Raw genomic sequence first — 20740 nt, 5'->3', positions numbered from 1 at the left:
TCTGGGAGGTTGGGCTGGCAGGCATGGGAGGGCCTCTGAGGACTCACAGGGTGATGGTGGCTAGAACCCCCTCCCCCAGAAGCATTGGAACAGAGGCTCACAATCAACTTCTTGCTCTTTGAACAGATGGGGAGAGGTTGGCCCAGCTGGGGAAGCTTTGGCAGCGACATGATGAGTAATACTCAGTGGTATTTCTTGTGCCTCATAGCTACCAAAGCATTTCCCCAAGCACCATCTCCCTTAAGCCTTAGAACCATCTTATGCAATATGTAGAGGACACATTTTTACAGAGGAGGACACCAAAGCCTGGAGAAATGACATATCTCAGTAGAAACAACTAGTCAGAGATAAGCTAGGACTCAAACCCAAGATTTCTGATGGCAAATCCCTTACTTGACAGAGCCTTCACTTTGATCCCAACCCCTGCTATGTGGCTTCCTAAGTATATGATTTCCTTTTTGTTTCTATAATGAAATACCTGAGGTTGTGGGCTTTATAAAAAAAAAGAGGTTTACTTGGCTTACAGTTTTGGAGGTTCAAGGGCATGGTGCCAGCATCAGCTCAGCTCTAGTGAGGATGCTCTGGTGGTTGACATGACATGATGGTAAGATGCACAAGAGGGAGAGCTCACATGGCAAGCCAGGAAGCCATGGAAACTATACTAATCCCTTCTTAAGGCCATGTCCCCAATGATCTAATGACCTTCCACTAGGTCCCACTTTTTAAAGGTGCTTTTAGTATAGCTAAATGGGGTATTTAGCTTCTAACACATGGATTCTTGGGGACATACTTATATCATGTTCAAAAAATACCACCAAGCTTTTAGCATCAGTTCTATAATTCACCAGAGGTAACTCTGTGGCCAAGATCTCTATGGCATGCTTAGATCTGGCTAGTTTTCCTTCTCTGACCTATTAAAGTTACCAACTCTAAGCTTCTCATATGTCAAGTGTCTGGATAGAGATTTGGTGATTTACTTTGCTGTTAAAGCCTTTGCTGGGGCCTCTATCCCACTGAGGATGGCAGTAGCACAAGACCAAAGGAAGCTGGATCCTGAAGTACTGTAGCTACATGGAGCAGGAGCCCCAAGGCCATTGACCTGCATGACACTGTGCTGGGAGCTGGAAACCAACTCTTACTACATTAAGTGGTGACCCCTCTAGGCTGATTTCTTACTGTACCATTGCCTCCTGTACCCTAACTAACCCAGAAATGTGCTCGTGAAATGGAATGATTCCATAACAAACACCTAAAACATTCCTGGTTGAGTGATGAGCAGTAAGGAAACACATGGCTGGGCCCATGTTATATCGTGACAAAACATTTGCTAAACTGTCGCCTACAATCACTTGGAAGGCAGATTTTGTGCTGTTGAGGGAAATGATTTTTTACATAAAGTCTCCTGCCAACCCAGAATATCCTCTCCATCAATGTGGAAAACAAAGAAAAGAGTTCTGCTATTGAATATGCATTTAGCAAGACTGGGATGCATCATGTGTAATTTGCTAATGCAATTAAAAAGGAAAAAGAAATTCCACCTTATTGGCCCGGCAGCGAGGTGGCAGAGTAGAGGTTTTGAGATGTGAGGTGAGGAGGTTTCTCAGGTCAGATTCAAGAATAAGAATGTGAAACGGAGGACTTTACAGTCTAACCATCCACAGGCCTTCATGGGAGGCGTTTGCGAGGGACAAGACTTTGCATTTCAGAGAAAATTGAAGATTTAGCAAAATTACAAGAAATTTCTATGAAAGGAAAAGAAAGCTGGAACATCACAGGAATCCCAATTCACAGATCAGTACCCAGATCACTTGAAACATCTCTATTTAGCTGAACAGGAAAGACTCAGGAAGCAACAAAACAAAACAAAACAAAACAAAAACAGCATTGTCAGAAGAAAAAGTCAATCAATTTTTGCCTGAATTAACAGTGTAGAGTTGGCCATGCTTTGTCTGAAGACCAATGTCATTAGCCTCAGCCAGAAAAACAGTGTAGCAAAAAAGTAAATTCCATGACTGTTCCAAATAAAAAGAAAAAGAAAAAATCCAGTCAGAAAGCACAAGAAGAATATGAGCAGGTACAAGCTAAGCATGCTGCTAAGAAACAATTCAAGAAGAGAAAACAAGAGAGAGAAGCTCAAAGGCTCTACACAAAGAAAAAAACAGAAGTGTTCAAAATATTGAGCAAAAGGATTAAAAAGGGCCAATCAAACTTGAATTTACAAATGGAATATCTTCTTTAAAAATACAACAAAAGAAAAAAGTTAAATCAGACATTTTGTCCTTTAGGGTAAAAATACCACTGGATATCTACTGGGTTCTTATGTATAGGAAATGGATAGTCCCTGAAAATGAAACAAATTGGTCAATATAACATGAACTGCTAAGATGTGCAAATGTATTTTTTCTTGTAAAAGAAAAATTTTAATATGTACAGTTGATGGGCTAGTTTTATATTTTTTTGCCTCTGGAGGAAGATTGGGTTGAAGAACTTAAAAAAACCTATTTGGGGGACAGGCTTAAGCATACTTCTGTCATGTATAAAATTTCTCGGACAAACGCATAGTCTAAGTACCCAGGCTAACACCTCTTTTGTGACAGGGTGATAGAGTACTGGTTTCCTTGATGTTTATACTTGAAAAAGATGGCTCCAGGTCCTTCAGAAAAAGTCCTGGGTTTTCATCCCATTAAAAGGTTTATTTTACCTTTAAAAAGATTTGCATAAGCTTCAAAAGAGCAGAGGAAATCATGTTGTCTCTGTAGCTTGCACTTTTATAAGATTAACTGTAGAGACTACTCACTGTACCAAGGCTACTCTTGCCTATTTCTGTTCCTTCAAAGGATTGAATTTAATACATCTCTTTTCAACTGTGTAGGCCCTCAAACAGCCCCCTTCATAGGATTCCATAATGGGAGCTCCCATTTCCGGTTATAGTCCTTCTCTTTTGGGGTTGGTTATCCTCTTTGACCAAGTGTGCAACTTGGGGAGGGATGCACATGGGACAGTGAGGGAGGAAGGGGACACCTGCCTAGTCAGCCAGATCAGCCGAATCAACCATGGTGATCAATGGGGTGACAGATGTTTCAGCCAGATCGCCCTCACATCCCCAATTTCGGTTATGCAGACTCCCAGTCTCAGACATTTTGTGGCTAATTTAGGGCTTGAGTATTGGGATGCAATATGAGTTATGTTTACTTCAATACTGCCAGAGTTACTCAGGAAGATGGCCCCATCCTTCACTCTGCTGACATTCTCATCACTGGGCTTTTAAGTCCAGGCTTGTCTATCCTGGGAATACAAAATGGAGCTGATGAGAAATAGGAGGTCCATTACTGGGAGTACAGAAAGAAAACAATGTTACAAATAATGTATTTGTTTCTAGTAAATTGTGGGTCTTAAAGTAACTGAAATCATCACTACTGTGAATAGGCCACACTATGTTTGGATAAGTGTCCCCCAAAGGCCCATGTGTTAAAGGCTTGGTCCCATGGTACTATTCCCGCCCATGGTACTATTGGGAGGTGGGAGGTGGTGGGGCCTTTAAGGGGTGGGGCCTGGGGGGAAGAAGTTAGTTCCCTGGGAAAGCATGCCCTTGAAGAGGATTTTGAGATTCCAGAGCGCCTCTCTCTCTCTCTGTCTCTCTCTCTCTCTCATATTTCTCAGCTACAATGAAGTGAGAAGCAATGGGCCAACTGAACATGGACTGAAACTGTAAGACAAAGTAAAACTTTCCTTCTCATAAAGAACTTTCTCATGTATTTGTTACATTAATGGAGAGTTGACTAATGCAGGCAAGCAAGGCTGTCTATGATAATGATAATAATAGTAAATTCACTAGAATGGCTCTTTCTGGTTGAATGCCCCAATATCAATTATTCTAGAATTGAAAAGTCTCAAGTCCTTGTGGGAATCCTAGTCCAGTCCTCCAGAGGAGCTGGCTTCATATGGAAAGCATGAATCCAACCAAATTTTTCTTTCCCTTTGATAGTCACATCAGAACATTTGAGAAGGTCTCTCTCAGTGTGGTGACAGCCTGTCTTTCCCCTGGAACATCTTTAGGTACATGAAATCAAAAATCTATTTTTGCAAAGCTTCCCTATTCCATGAAGACCCTAAGCAGACATTTACTATTAGTATGTAGATTTGTTTTAAGTCCTGACCCCAGAATGGCAGCCCTGATAACTGCTGTCTATTAACCTGGTTTGTGCTGATTTAATTCCAGGGAAAAGGTAAGCTTCTAAGATTTCCTGAGCAGCTGCCACAGCACAGGAAGGCTTAAGCTGGCCACATGCATCCTGGACATGACTTACCAGTATATATGATCTATAAAAAGACAAAAAGTACAATAAATCTGAAGATCTTAATTGGCTTCTATTTGTGATTCTAGAACATAACTCCTCATATTCATGATAACACTTAACATTGTTTCAGTGTTCTTTCAGACTTTATTTTTCTTCATTCTTTTAATTTGTCCATAGTCTTTTCATAAATTCTTTCAATCTATCTTCAAGATCACTAACTCTTTTGCCAGTTAAAATCTACTGTTGAGGGCCAGGGATTTAGCTCAGTGGTTTCGCTGTCTGCCTAGCAAGCTCAAGGACCTGAGTTCGATCCCTGGTACCAAAAAAAAAAATCTACTGTTGAACTCCTTTAGTGATTTTTAAATTTCAGTTATTATTCTTTTTGGTACTGGGGATTGAACTCGAGACCTTGCGCTTGAGAGGCAGACGGCAGAACCACTGAGCTAAATCCCCAGCCAGTTATTATTCTTTTTAACTCCAGGATTTCCATTTGGTTCTTTCTTTAAAAAAATAATTTCTGGGGCCAGGGATTTAGCTCAGTGGTTCTGCCGCCTGCCTCACAAGCCCAAGTTCCCGAGTTCCATCCCCGGTTAAAAATAAAATTCTGGCTTTTAATTGAGTTCTTAAAACTTGGTGTAACATCCTACATTCCCTTGCTTCTTTTCTCCTACTAGGGTCTTTCTTCCTGTGGCGATTCTAGCTATCAGTTTTCAGGCTAGGCATATTATTTGGGTATGGAAATATCTAATGAGCTCACCTCACTTAATGAGGGCTCTTCTTTTTCTGGAATCTTGGTGATTTAGTTGTGTTTACATTTGCAGTTATTTGGTTATTTAAAAACATAGAACTTTCAATGTATCATTTCTCTTTAGTTAGTACATCTACTTAATGCCTTCTCCTTGGAAACAGAAATTTCAGCAGATTAATGGTACCAAATGCCAGCTTCTTTGGACCAAAATCTGGTTCTTCTCTCATCCTAAACTTTGGGGTAAGAATAATCTCTTTAATAAACTTTGTTGAAACAACTAGATATTCACAGGCAAAATAAAGCATAAGAGTGAAAACTTACTCTTAGAAGAAAATGAAAGAAATCTTCATAACCTTGAGTTTGGAAAAAAAAGGTCAGTGTGAATGTGACACATCATCTTGATTCCCTTTAATATTTAATATTACACCAAGGGACATGGCCAGTGTAATAAGAAAGGAAAAGGAAAAAGTGGTCAATATGTGCACAGAACATGACTATATATGTAAACACTTATGAAATTAACGAAAAAAATTAGAACTGATTATTAAAGGCACAGGATAAAAGGTCAATAAAAATGGCTGGGGATTTAGCTCAGTGGCACTGTGCCTGCCTGGCAAGTGCAAGGTCCTGAGTTTGATCCCTAGTACGGGGGTTGGGTGTTGGGGGCGGGGGAGTATGGTAATTTAGTTACCATAGATTCAAAATAAGTAAAACATCAGGTCTCTTTATTTTATTTTATTTTGATTTTTTGAGACAGGATCTCACTATGTTCCAGGTTGACCTCAAACTCACTATGTAGTCCAGGCTGGGCCTGAACTTGCAGTCCTCCTGCCTCAGCCTCCCAGAGTGCTGATATGATATGCATGTGCCACCATGCCTGGCATAGGCCTCATTTTTTATTGGTACATTTTAGGTACACATATTGATCACATTCATCATAGGGAATCTGTACCTGTACATGATATATCTTGATGCTTATTTTTTCTCAGTTTTCTACCCTCCTTTCAACACCTCTTCTCCACCTTATTTACAGAAGCTTTGTTTCCATTTTTCCTTTTCTCATTTTTTCCCTTTCCCTTCCTTCCTTTCCCCTGCCCCCCTCCATAGTTCCCCTACCAATTTGAACATTTTCTTCCTATTTCATAATATCTATTATACATTTTGGACTTTATTTCCAACTTTCAGTTTCTCACACGATGGAAACCATGTGGTATTTACATATGTGCCTGATTTATTTCACTTAAGAGTTTGGTCTCAAGGTACGTCCATTTACCTAGAAATGTCTCAAGATTATCTTTCTTTATGGCTGAGCAGTATTTCATTGTATAAAAAAATCACATCTTTATCCATTCATTGGTTGATGGGCATTTGGGCTGTTTCCAGGATTTAGCTTATTACACACTGTGCAGCTATAAACAGGGGTGTGCATATATCACTGTGGTATGATGCTTTTAATTCTTTTGGGAAGATACCAAGAAGGGGAATAGCTGGATTGAATGGTACCTCTAGTCTTAGTTCTTTGAGGAATTTCCACACTGATTTCCACAGTGATTGTATGAGTCTGCTCTCCCACCAAGAAGTGGAGAAGGGTTCCTTTTCCCCACATCCCCTCCAGCATTTATTATTGGTTGATTTCTTTTCTTTTCTTTTCTTTTTTGTGGTACCAATGATCATCAAACTCAGGACTTTGCTCTTGCGAGGCAGGTGGTGGCACCACTAAGCTAAATCCCCAGACCCTGGTTGATTTCTTTTTTTTTTTTTAAATTTATGGTAGCCAATTTAATTTTTTTTTACTTTATTAAATTCTTTTATTGGTACATTTTAGGTACACAAGACAATTACATTTCTCATTGGGAATTGTACCTTTACATAATGCATCTTGGTTCTTATTTTTTCCCCATTCCTAGCCATCCCTTCTCTATTTACAAAGACTTTATTTCCATATTTTTCATTTCTCAGCATTTTTCCTTTCCCTTCTTTCCTTTCCCCTGCCCCTCCCACTACCCCTACCCCTTTGGACCTTTTCTTCCTATTTTGCATTATCGATTATTCATTCTAATCATTGGTACATTTCAGGTATACAATATAATGACATTCATCATTGGAAATTTGCACCTTTACATAGTCTCTCTTGGTTCTTATTTTTTACTCTTGCCCAGCCCTCCCTTCAACCCCTCCAGTCCTCCCTATTTACAAAGATTTTGTTCCTATTTTTCCATTTTCTCATATTAATCCCATTCCCTTCTATCCTTTCCCCTAGCCCTCCCACTTCCTTCCCCTTTGCGCCTTTTCTTCCTATTTCACATTACCTATTATACATTTTAGTCCTTATTTACACTTTCAGTTTCTCACACCAGAGAAACTATTCGGTATTTATACATGTGTGTCCAATTTATTTCACTTAAGAGTATCACCTCAGTGTACATCCACTTAGCTATAAATGTCTCTAATTTCTCATTTTTTATGGCTGAGTAGTACTCCGTTTTATAAAAAAACCACATTTTCTTTATCCAGTCTCCTGGTTGATTTGTTGATAGCGGCAATGCTCTGGAGTGAGATGGAATTTCAGTGTTGTTTTAATTTGCATCTCTCAAATGACCAGTGATGTTGGATATTTGTTCATACATTTATTTCCATTTCTACTTCTTCATCTGAGAAGTGTCAGTTCATTTCATTTGCCCATTTTTGGATGGGGTCTTTTAATTTGGGGGGGTCTGATTATTTGAGTTCTTTATATATTCTGGATATTAGTACTTTGTCTGAGGAACAGCTGGTGAAAACTTTTTCCAACACTGTGGATTGTCTTTTCACTCTGCTGGTGGTTTCTCTTGCTTGCAAAAGCTTTTTATTTTTGAACATTTTTTAATTTTTAAAAATTCTTTTATTGGTACATTTTAGGTCTACACTATGTTTACATTTATCTTTGGATGCTTGTACCTGTACATGATGTATCTTGGTTCTTATTTTTTCCCCATTACCTGTGTGCCCTTCACCTGCTCCACCCTTCCCTATATACATAGATTTCGTTTCCATTTTTTCTTTTCTCATAATTTTTCCTTTCATTTCTTTCCTTTCCCCTTCCCCTCACACCACCCCTACACTTTTGGACCTTTTAATATTTCAAATTATCAATTATTCATTTTAATCATTTTAATCCTTACACTTTCAGTTTCTCACACTAGAGAAACTATTCGGTATTTACACGTGTGTCCTATTTATTTCACTTAAGAGGATGGCCTCAATATGCATCCATTTAGCTATAAATGTCTCTAGTTTCTCATTCTTTATGGCTGAGTAGTACTCCATTTTATAAAAAAAAACCCCACATCTCCTTTATCCAGTTTCCAGTTGATGGGGAACTTGGACTGTTTCCAAGCTTTAGCTATTACAAACTGTGCCGCTATAAACATGGGTGCACATATATCGCTGTGGTATGATTCTTTTAATTCTTTGGGGAAGATACCCAGCAGGGGAATAGCTGGGTCAAATGGGACCTCTAGTCCTAGTTCTTTGAGGTATCTCCATAGTGATTTCCACAGTGGTTGCACCAGTCTGCACTCCCACCAACAATGGAGAAGGGTTCCTTTCTCCCCACACCCCTGCCAGCATATGTTATTGGTTGATTTCTTGATAGCAGCCATTCTTTCTGGGGTGAGGTGGAATCTCAGTGTTGTTTTCATTTTCATCTCTCGAATGACCAGTAATGTTGAACATTTTTTCATATGTTTATTTGCTACTTTTACTTCTTTGTCTGAGAAATGTCTGTTCATTTCAGAAGCCCATTTTTGAATTGGGTCTTTAAATTTGGGGGGTTTGATTTTTTTCAGTTCTTTATTCTAGATAGTAGAACTTTGTCTGAGGTACAGCTGCTAAAATTTTTTTCCCACATCGTAGGTTGTCTGTTAGCTCTGTTGGTGATTTCTCTTGCAGTGTAGAAACTTTTTTTTTTTTTTGGTACCAGGGATCGAACTCAGGTCCTTGCGCTTGCGCAGAGAAACCACTGAGCTTAATCCCCGGCCCCCCAGAAGCTTTTTAATGATGAGATCCCAGTTGTTGATCCTTTCTGCTAGTTCCTGTGCTACTGAGGTTTTGTTCATAAAGTTTTTTCCTATGCCAATAGTTTCAAGAGTTCTACCTAACTTATCTTCCAGCAAGTTTAGTGTTTCTGTCTTAATATTTAGATCTTTAATCCACTTTGATCTTAGTTTAGTGCATGGTGATAGGTATGGGTCTAGTTTTTTAAATTTTTAAATTTTTTTTGGCACTGGGGATCGAACTCAGGTCCTTGTGCTTGCAAGGCAAGCAACAGAACCACTGAGCTAAATCCCTGACCCACTATGGGTCTAGTTTTAATGTCTGGTGGGTTGAAATCCAGTTTTTCCAACACCATTTATTAAATAGGCTATCTTTCCTCCAGTGTGGATGGTTGGCTCCTTTGTCAAAGATGAGTTGGCTGATTATGTCTGAAGTTGTTTCTGCATCTTCTAATCTATTGCACTGATCCTCAGGTCTGTTTCTTAGCCAGTACCATGCTGTTTTTAATCACAGTAGCTTTGTAGTATAGCTTCAAGTTGGGGATTGTGGTACCCCAGCCATGTCTCTGTTGCCTAGAATTGCTTTTGCTAGTCTAGGTCGTCTCTGGTTCCAAATGAATTTGTGGATTGTTTTCTCTAGTTCTGTGAAGTATATTGTTGGAATTTCAATTGGCATTGCATTGAATCTATATAGTAGTTTTGGAAGTATGGCCATTTTCACTATGTTGGTTCTTCCTACCCAGGAACAAGGGATGTCTTTCCATTTTCTTATATCCTCCTTGATCTCCTTTTTCAGGGTGCTGTAGTTTTCAGTGTAGAGGCCTTTTGCTTCCTTTGTTAGGTTGATTCCTAGACATTTCATTCTTTTGGATGTTATTGCAAAAGGAATTGTTTCCTGAATTTCTCTCTCAGTGAGTCTGGTATTTGTGTATAAGAAGGCTATTGTTTTTTTGAGTGTTGACCTTATATCCAGCTACACTACTGAATCTGTCAATTAGTTCTAGAAGTCTTTTGGCTGAGTTTTTCTGGTCTTCTATGTAAGCAAAAGCTTTTTAATAAGACGAGATCCCAGTTGTTGATTCTTTGTGATAATACCTGTGCGATCAGGGTTTTGATCATAAAGCCTTTGCCTACACCAATGTCTTTAAGAGTTTTACCTATTCTACCAGTAGATTTAGTGTTTCTGTTTTATTTTTTATTTATTTATTTTTCCCATTAAGTTTATTGGTACATTTTAGGTATAAAATACAGTTACATTCATCATTGAGATCTTGTACCTTCACATGGTGTATCTTGGTTCTTTTTTTTCCCCTTCCCCTGCCCTCCCTTCACCCCCTCCACCCTTCCCTATTTGCAAAGACTTTGTTTCCATTTTTTTCCTTTTCTCATATTTTTTCTTTTCCCTTTTTTCCTTTCTGCTACCTCTCCCACTTTGCCTGCACCTTTAGACCTTTTCTTCCTGTTACACAATATCAATTATATATTTTAAAAATTACAATATCAAGATCTAGGAGACATTACCACAGATTTCACAGAATTTAAAAGGATATAGAAAGCATATTTCAAAAATCTTTTTTGAAATAAATTTGACAACTTCTAAGAAGTACCTTGGAAGACAAATTAATGAAGCTTACTCTGGAGGAAATATAAAATTTGAATAGCACCTATTAAAGAAAGTATATTTCTAGCTTGAAAACCTACCTATATGACAACAGCAGGCTCATAAACATTTTAACTGATAAATTATATTAAACAATTAAAGCAGATAAAAGAAGGAACACTTCTCCTCTCATTTTAGGAAATCAACATTGTGCTAATCCTAAAACTGGATAAAGATAATAGAAGAAAAAAGTATGAACATAGATAGAAATTTGTTTAACAAAACAAGCTATTAAAAGTCAGATCTGGAAGGATGTAGAAAGTGGTTTTGTTATAGAGAAGGCAGTGTTGGCTCAGCATTGGAAGATCCACCCCCAAAAGTCATCATTTTAACAGAGGAAAGGAAAAAGCCATATGATCCTGTCACTAGTTGGAGAAAAAGTATTGGACTAAATTCTACAGCTGTTCATGGTAAAAGCTATCAGGAGACTAGAAGTAGAACAGAACCTTCTCAACAGATCAAAGACATGTACTCCATACTTCCAGCGAGAATGCCTTATATGAATGGAGAAGATACAATGCTTTCTCCTTAAGGTGGGGAACAAGGGTAGATATGCTTACTCTTTATCTGTCCATTAAACTTTGAAACCTAGTCCCCACCAAAATAGTCTGGCAATAAAATGACACAGTTAGGATAGGATTGGCAAGGTAGAAGCAAAATCTTTCTATGTAGATGAAATGATCATCTACAGAGAAAATACTAAGAAATATCTAGGAGTCCCTAGATCTTGTATTTGAATTTAGCAGGATTAGAAAACACAAGGTAGGGCCGGGAATTTAGCTCAGCGGTTTTGCCGCCTGCTGGGCAAGCTCAAGGACCCGAGTTCAATCCCCGGTACCAAAAAAAAAAAAAGAAAGAAAGAAAACACAAAGTATATATAAAAATTCAGGTCTGTGTATACTTGCTATAAATGACAAACTGGATATTGAAATTTAAAAGTTATGTAGGAGTACAAAGAACCTAGAAAAGTTAAAAAACAAAAAACCAAAAAAAACCCTCAGTGTTGGAAGACATTTAGTACCTAATTTTAAGACTTCTTCTAAAGCTATAGTAATCAAGGCAGTGTTGGTGTAAGGAAAGACATATAGATCATTTGAATAAAACAGAGAATCTAGAAATAGAACCACACATATATGGTCCACTGAGTTTTGAAAGATTATTTAACATTAGCATTTCATAGAATATAAACTCAATTCAAGAGCCAAGGAAGAGATAGTGTTTTCAGCAAATGGCACTAGAGCATCTGGTATCCGTATATAAAAAATTAACCTCAACCTTTTATTTCCATACATGAAAATAACTTGAAAGGATCTATGAACCTAAATATGAAAGCCTAAAAGTATAAAACTTTAAGAAGAAATTATAAGGGAAAATGTTTATGAATTCAGGGTAGGGAAGAACTACCTAGTATACAAAAGACATGATGTATAAAAGAAAAAAATTGATAAATGAGATTCCATCAAAATGTAGAACTTTAAATGACATCATTAAAATGAAAAGTAGTCCTTAAACAGACCACATTTACAATGCATATAACCTATGACCCGAATATATAAAGAATTCTTAGAGCTCATTAATAGACAACCCAATTAAAATGTAGACATAAGAAGATGATAAATAGCCAGTACAGCACAAGGAAAGGTGTGCAACTCTAGAATCAGAAAAATACTAATCAGTACAATAATAAGATTGAATTATACATTCATTAGGGAGATGAAGTTAAAAGTTTTAAAAGCCTTGTCATGACTTTTTCTTTTTGTTGGATTCTCCCCCTTTGCATTTAATTTGTCATGCCCAGTGGATTCATTCTGCTGGGTTTCCTGGGGTTGTGATCCTCATTGTCTTTTCCTAGGGTAGTGTCTAAAAATTTTTGGAGTGCCGGTTTAGTATTCATGAAGTTCCTGAGGTGCTCTTTATCATGAAAGCATCTTATTTCTCTATCAATTTTGAAAGATAGTTTTGCAGGGTACATCAATCTGGGTTGGAGGCTGTTTTCCTTTAGGGCTTGAAATACATCACTCCAAGCTCTTCTTGCCTTGAGGGTTTGCATTGAGAAGTCTGCTGTGATTCTGATGGGCTTTCCTTTGTATGTGATTTGTTTCTTTTCTCTCACTGCTTGTAGAATTGTATTCTTCTGTTGGATTTCTGGAATCCTATTATATGCCTGTGTGTAGATATTTTTTGATTAAGGCTAGCTGGAGTCCTATATGCCTCACTTGTCTGTATGTCAAGTTCTTTTCCCCTCCTTGGGAAGTTTTCTGCCATCACTTCTGTGAACAGTTTTTTTTATGTCATCTGCACTCTCTCCTCTTTCTTCATTGACTCCAATCAGTCTTACGTTATTCTTCTTTGCATCGTCTAGCAGCTGCTGGATTGATTTCTCATGTTCCTTTACAATTTTAAAGCAATTTTTCTTTTCCTCCTCACTAATTGCAATCTTAGCTTCTATATGTGAAATTCTATCCTCACATTGGTTCATTCTGCTGCGCAGACTTTTGATGGAGTTTGTAATCTCTTGGAAATCTGTTTGCATCTGTTTCATGGATTCCATTTGTTTCCTATGTTGGGATTCCATCATGTTCCTCAGCTCCTGTATTTTTTTATTTGTGTCCTCTCTAGATTTATTAATCATGTCTTGCACCATGAGCACAATCTTTGCTGTTATCTGAGTAATTATTTCTGATTTCATTTTTCTCAGATCCTCTTTTGTTGCCAGTTCAGAGAGTCCAGGTGGTTGAGTGTCAGATTCTTTCATCTCATTTCCCTTTGGGGTTGCTGTAGGTGATCCAGAAGTCTGTTTTTGAGGCTTGTTTACATGTCTTCTCATTTCTACGGGGGTGGGGGGTGCTTCTGGCATCCGCATGGCTCACTTTCTCTGCCCTAGGAGCTTGGGATGGTGGCGGGGTAGCTTCCTTCCGGGTGCTGGGACTGGCTCAGCTTCTCTGCCCTAGGAGCATGGGATGGCGGCGGGGGAGCTTCCTTCTGGGTGCTGGGATTGGCTCACCTTCTCTGCTATAGGAGCTTGGGATGGTGGTGGGGGAGCTTCCTTCCGGGTGCTGAGACCGGCTCAGCTTCTCTACCCTCTGATTCGGTGTTTTCGGCATGACCGGCGACCTCGGGACCATGCCTCTGTTTTAATATTTAGATCTTTGATCCATTTTGATTTGAGTTTAGTGCATGGTGAAAGATATAGGTCTAGTTTTAATCTTGAGCAAGTGGAAAGCCAGTTTTTCCAGCTCCATTTATTTTATTCTATTTTATTTTATTTTTTGGTACCAGGGATTGAACTCAGGACCTTGTGCTTGCGAGGCAGGCCGCAGAACCACTGAGCTAAATCCCTGGCCCAGTAGCTCCATTTATTAAAGAGGCTATCTTTCTTCCAGTGAAGGTTTTTGGCTCCTTTGTCAAAGAGAAGGTAGCTGAGTATGTCTGGAGTTGTTTCTGCATCTTCTAATCTGTTCCATTCTTAGGTCTGTTATTTTTTTTCTAGTACCATGCCTTTTTTTTTTAATCACAGTAGATTTGTAGTATAATTTAAAGTCAGGGATTGTGATGCCCATATCTTGCCTTTGTTGCCTAAAACTGTCTTTGCTATTCTAGGTCTATTCTGGTTCCAAATGAATTTAAGGATTGTTTTCTCTAATTCTGTGAGATATACTATTGGAATTTTGATTGGCATTGCACTAAATTTGTATAACAATTTTGGAGGTATGGCCATTTTCAGTATATTGGTTCTTCCTACCCAAGAACAAGGGATATCTTTCCATTTTCTTTCTTTCTTTCTTTCTTTCTTTCTTTCTTTCTTTCTTTCTTTCTTTCTTTCTTTCTTTCTTTCTTTCTTTCTGAACCAGGGATCAAACTTGCACCTTTCCACTTTCTGATATTCTCTTTGATCTACTTTTTCAGAGTAATGTAGTTTTTTTTTTTTTGCTACCAGGGATTGAACCTGGGTCCTTGTGCTTGTACAGCAGGTGGTGAAACCACTGAGCTAAATCCCCAGCCCAGAGTAATGTAGTTTTAAATGTAGAGTTCTTTTACTTTCTTCATTAGATTGATTCCTAGGTATTTCTTTCTTTTTTTTTTTTTTTTGGATGCTATTGTGAAAGGGATTGTTTCCCTAATTTCTCTCTCAAATGAGTTTGTTTTTCATGCACAGGGATGCTGATTTATGAGTGTTGACTTTGTATCCAGCTACACTACTGAATTTGGTTATTAAGTCTAGAAGTCTTTTTGTGGAGTTTTTGGGGTCTTCTGTGTAAGTATCATGTCAGCCACAAATGATGATAGTTTAACTTCTTCCTTTCCTATCCTTATTTCTTTTATTTCTTTCTCTTGTCAATGTTTCCAGAACCATATTGAACAAGTGTGGTGATAGTGGACATTCTTGTCTTGTTCTTGATTTTAGAATGAAAGCTTTCAGTTTTTGTCCATTTAATATGTTATTGGCTGTTGGTTTGTCATAGATGGCTTTTATCAGATTGACAAAGACCATCTATACCAAGTTTCTGTAAGGCTATTTATCATGAATGGTTGTTGGACTTTGTCAAATGCTTTTTCCACATGTATTGAGATGATCATATAGTTTTTGTCCTTGGCTCTGTTAATATAGTTTATTATATTTATTGATTTGCATATGTTGAACCATCCCTGCATCTCTGGGATGAATACTTCTTGGTCATGGTGTATAATCTTCTTGATGATTTGCTGCATTCTGTTTGCCAGTATCTTATTGAGGATTTTTGTGTCTATGTTCATAGGGAGATAGGCCTGTAGTTCTCCTTTATGGTTGGATTCTTCTCTGGTTTTGGAATCAAGGTATAGCTTGCTTCCAAAAATAATTTTGGGAGTAATGATTCCCTTGAAATTTCATTTAAGAGTTTGAGAAGTAGCAGCATTAGATCTTCTCTAAATTTCTTATAGAATTCAGCAGTGAATCTGTCAGTGCCTGGGCTTTTCTTTGTTGGTAGGTTTTTAATTACATTTTCAATTTCATTGACTGATATTGGTTTATTTAGACTTTTTATATTTTCTTGATCCTGTTTTCGTAATTCGTGTGTATCTAGGAATCTGTCCATTTCTTCTGTATTTTTCCATCTTATTAGAATACAGTTTCTCAAAGTAGGTATTGATGATCTTCTGATTTCTTCAGGATCTGTTATAATTTCACTCTTTTCATTCCTAATTGCATGGATTTGAGATTTTTCTTTCCTTTTTTGATGAGGTTAGCTAAAGATTTGTTAAGTGTATTTAATCTTGCAAAGAACCAACTCTTTCATTTGTTGATTCTTTGTATCATTTTCTTAGTCTCCATTGCATTAATTTCTTCTATGATCTTTGTAATTTCCTCCCTTGTACAAGCTTTGGGATTGACTTCGTCTTCTTTTTCCAGAAGCTTGAGGTTCAACATTGGGTTATTTCAGCTCGCTCCGTTTTCCTGATGAGTATTCACTGTTATAAATTCTGTCATAGGACTGCTTTCATTGCATCTCATAAGTTCTGGTATGTTGTATTTTCATTATCATTTAATTGTAGAAACTGTCTAATTTCATCTTTAATTTAAACTGTGACCTGTTGGTTGTTCAGGAGGGTGTTGTTTAATTTCCATTTGTTTATGAAGTTCTTGGGATTTCTTTTGCCATTGATTTCCAATTTCATTGTACTATGTTCTGATAATATGTACGAGATAATTTCAGTTCCTTTGCATTTACTTAAGCATATTCTATGAGCTAGTATGTGGTCTATTTTGGAGAACATCCCATGTGCAGCTGAGAAGAATGCAGATTCTGATGTTGTGGGGTGGAACACTCTGTAGACATCTACTAAATCCATTTGTTCAAAAGTCTGGTTTAGATCTGATACATCATTGTTGATTTTTTTGTCTAGTTGGTCTCTCTGTTTGTGACAGTGGGGTATTGAGGTTCCCTCATTACAATTGTATTAGTGCTTATTTGATTTTTCATGTCTGTTAAGATTTGTTTTGTATAGCTGGGTGCAGTAGTATTTAATGCATATATATTTATGATTGTTATCTCTTCATCTTGGATTATTTTCTTTACAAGGATGTAGTGACCTTCTTTGTCTCTCTTAAATAGTCTTGGCTTGAAGTCCACTTTGCAAATAGAATAGCTACCTCTGCTTTTTCTGGGTTCCTGTCATATGGAGTATTATTTTCTATCCTTTAACTTTCAGTCTATGAATTTCTTTTTGAATTTAATATGTTTCTTGTATGCAGGATATTGTTGGATCTTGCTTCTTGATCCATTCTGCCAGTCTATTTCTTTTGATTGCTGAATTGAGACCATTAACTTTGGTTATAACTAATATGTATTGACTTATTCTTCCCAAGTTATTTTCCTGTGTTTGGGTTCCTTTCCCCCACTTTGTTTAATTTCTTACCTTGCCTAGTGGAATCATTATATTGGGATTCATTGAGTTGTAATTCTCATTATTTCTTTCTAGAATATCCTTCAGAACATTTTGGAGTGCTCATTTGGTGTTCATGAATTTCCCCAGGTGTTCTTTGTCATGGAAGTATTTTATTTCTCAATCTATTTTGATAGTTTTGCAGAATACACCAATCTGGGTTAGAGATTGTTTTCTTTTAGGGCTTGAAATACTTCACTCAAGCTTTCCTTGACTTGAGGGTTTGTGTTGAGAAGTCTGCTGTGATTCTAATGTGTGTTCCTTTATATATGATTTGTTTTTTTTCTCTAACAGCTTTTAACATTCTGTTCTTGTGTTGGATTTTTGGAATCTTGACTATTAAATACCTAGGTGTAGGTTTTTTTTTTTTTTTTAATCAAGGCTATTTGGAGTCCTCTGTGTCTCACTTATCTGTATGTCAAATTCTTTTTCCCTGTTTGGGAAGTTTTCTGCCATTACTTCTGGGAAGTTTTTTTAAAAATGTAATTTGTGCTATCTCCTGCTTTTTCATTGACTTTAATCAATCTTATGTTATTCTTTTTCATATCATCTAGCAGCTGTTAGGTTGATTTCTCATGGACCCTTGCTATTTTAAAGAAATCTTTCTTTGCATGGTCGCTAACTGCAATTCTGTCTTCTATATCTAATATTCTGTCCTCACATTGGTTCATTTTCCTGTGTATACTTTCAATGGAATTTTTAATTTCCTGGATATCTGCTTGAATCTTTTTCATGGATTCCATTTCTTTCCTGTACTGGGCATTCATGGTTTCCATTGCTTTCCTATGTTGGGTGTTCATGGTTTCCATGATTTTCCTAAGCTCTTCTATTTTTTTAATCTGTGTCTGCTCTAGAGTCATTAGCCAGGTTTTTCATTATGGTCACCATATATGTTACAGCCTTGTTCATCTGCTTTATTACTTCTGCTGTTACCACTTCAGAGAGTCCAGATGAGTGGCTTTTGGGTTATTCAATCTCATTGCCCCCTGGGTTTGCCTTTGCTGAGCTAGACATCTAGGGTTGCATCTTGCTTAAGTGTCTTCTCATTTTCTATGTTTTTTCAAAGTTTAATTCCTGGGTTGATGCTTGTAAATTGCTTATTGTGAATTGCCTTATTGCTAGTATTTAGAACCCTAGGAAATGACTACTTCTGAGAGATGTCTTCTAGGTGTAACTAGCTTTTGAGTTTTGAGTCTGTTGCAAGATCCTACCTCTTCAATTTATTGAGGATGAGAGGTTGCTGCCTACTTGATCTAGCCCCTGGTTCTTTGGCACTGGCCTATAGTGTTGTTTATGACCCTTAGGCAATCTCAGTCTTGGCATACCAGGAAGAACAACTGATTAGGACAATTATGTCACCTTGGCTAAAGTAGTACAATCAGCAATAACAATAGCATCAAACACAGCCTAGAAAATGACAAACTTTGGTAACTCTTAATTTGTCACCTTTAACTGTATGAACTAGATTTGTGGTTATATAAAAAAATCTAAAAGGAACCAGAAAATTGTATGCAGTAAATAAGCCCTCAACAATATTGTGATTTTACCCTTAGGGGAGAAAATTTAAAAGGAGTTAGGGGGAAAATAGAGAAATGGGAGAAGAGGAAGAGATTAGAAGCAAGGCTAGAGGACAAAGCAAGATCACACAAACTTTGGGAAACTCGTGAAGAAGACAGGAGGGAAAGAGAAGGAAAAAATAAAAAGAACAAAGCAACAATAACAATAACAAAAACTAGAAACTGTGTGCACACTCATATAAAAATAAGAACAATTGAACAAAAATAAAAACAAGAAAAGAGAAATGAAAAAAAAAAGAAAAGAAGACAGGAAAAAAAATGTTCACCTCAAGGCATGTTTATGCTGTCACTGATAGACAACCTTTGCTGAGTAGTGATCCAAGTTGATTAACCCCAGATAGCCAGGCATAGCTTTATGACAGGGTAGTAGATAATCCCAGCAAGCCTGTACTTTTAGTTCCACTGACATTCAGGCTGGTTTTTGGCTGTAAGGCTGGAACTGGACCTGGGGAGCCTGCAACAGTCTGTGCACCACCCACTGGCTCAAATTAGGTTCCTTGACCTGCTGATTTGAACTCTGCCACTGACACTGGAAGAAGCCACTAGATGGAGCCAGACTGCAGCTGTTCTGAATTCTAAGCTCAGTTGACCCCTCTCAAAAATGGCCACCAGCCAATTGCTCTCTCCTGGGGGATGTCCAAAACCGAAACAACTCACCGACCATTGCAGTCCGCTGTTTCCACCACTCCACTCCACTGGCCTGTTTCTCTCTGGAGGTCTCTGAGGTTGCCAGTTGGCACAATTCATCTACCTGTCGAGCCACCCTTCCCATGCAGCAAGTTTGGGCTGCCTCCCACCTCCTTCTTGTTGGATACTCTCTCTTTGCTCTCCCCATGGGCTTCAATTCTTGCTTCAGATCCTTCCTGGGTCTTGTATATGCTAGGCAAGCACTTTACCACTGTGCTACATCCCTAGTGTTTTTCAATTTTATTTTGAAATGGTGCCTCACTAAGTTGCCCAGGCTGACCTTGAACTTGAAATCTTCCTGTCTCTGCCTCTTGAGTAGCTGGAATTACAGGCATGAGCACCATACTTGACCTATTTGTTTTGTTTTTAAACTTTAAGTGGAGGGGATAGTGCTGAGGTAGGATTGAAGAAATAAAGATAGGTGGAAAGGAGACAAGGAAAATCATAACTAAAAATTGTATTTTTAAGAAAACTGAGACTTCTAGGATCTAGTCCAAGTTACTGAAGGCTGTTCATACTGTTATTCCCTTGGTTAAATTAGCCTCCTTTCCTTCCAGACTCATCATACCTGAAATTCCTTAACAATATTTTAAGACCATAAATTGACTTGGTTGAGAAATTAAGAGTAGGAACCTAATTGTAAAATAAAGGAACAGGTTGATAAAATTCAAACATTGCTTAAGTTAACCATCTTAAAAAATAAAAACAACTGGGCTCATAATTGTAAAATGGGCCAGTACCCTTCTGGTGGGTAGGGGATGTTTTCCGTAGGTTTCTACCCCTCAAAAGAAACAAATGTTCCCAATGCCAGAAAATAGCATACCTCTCCCTCTCTTGAGTGCCTCATTCTATTTCTTTGAGTGTATACTTTTAAAATTCTGCCTGATAAATCCTTTCCTTGCCTCTTATTCCATGGTGGGAATCAGTGAACCTGTGAACGTATTTGCAGGTAGGGCAGGTTTAGACTATTCACTTCTGGTTCAGGAATCTTCTTGGACTCTTTCTGGTTCAAGCCTCTTACAAGAGAAGAGCATTTATTACTTTTGTTACGGGGGCTCACTTATAGTTTTCCTATTTCACCTTTAGCTTGGCTTAGGCCATGAACAAGATAGGAGAGAGGCAACAAGGTTGAATTGTACTTTACTATGTGCATGTTGGTATACACTTCCTCTTTGAGCCACATTTTCCTCTGCAGATAAAGGAGGTTAACTCCATTCTCTGGCTCCTTATGAACCTAGTAGCCTGGGAGTCCACAACTACACCTAGTTAGTGATGGGTAGAGTGAAGATGAAGTGTCATTGCTCCTCTGCTTC

The 20740-nt window shown here is 37.9% G+C and overlaps 1 pseudogene; it reads left to right on the top strand.

Annotated features, from left to right (window-relative positions):
• Nucleotides 1-168: 168 nt before the first annotated feature.
• Nucleotides 169-2239, top strand: LOC101710323 (thyroid transcription factor 1-associated protein 26 pseudogene; annotated as a pseudogene).
• The last annotated feature ends 18501 nt before the right edge of the window (nt 2240-20740 follow it).

This window comes from Heterocephalus glaber, unplaced genomic scaffold (assembly GCF_053883595.1).
Source record: "Heterocephalus glaber isolate CG9 unplaced genomic scaffold, H.glaber_assembly_v1.0 deba00001813, whole genome shotgun sequence".
Lineage (NCBI taxonomy): Eukaryota > Metazoa > Chordata > Mammalia > Rodentia > Bathyergidae > Heterocephalus > Heterocephalus glaber.
The sequence above is the reverse complement of the archived record's forward strand: the minus strand, read 5'-3'. Positions and strand labels throughout refer to the sequence as shown.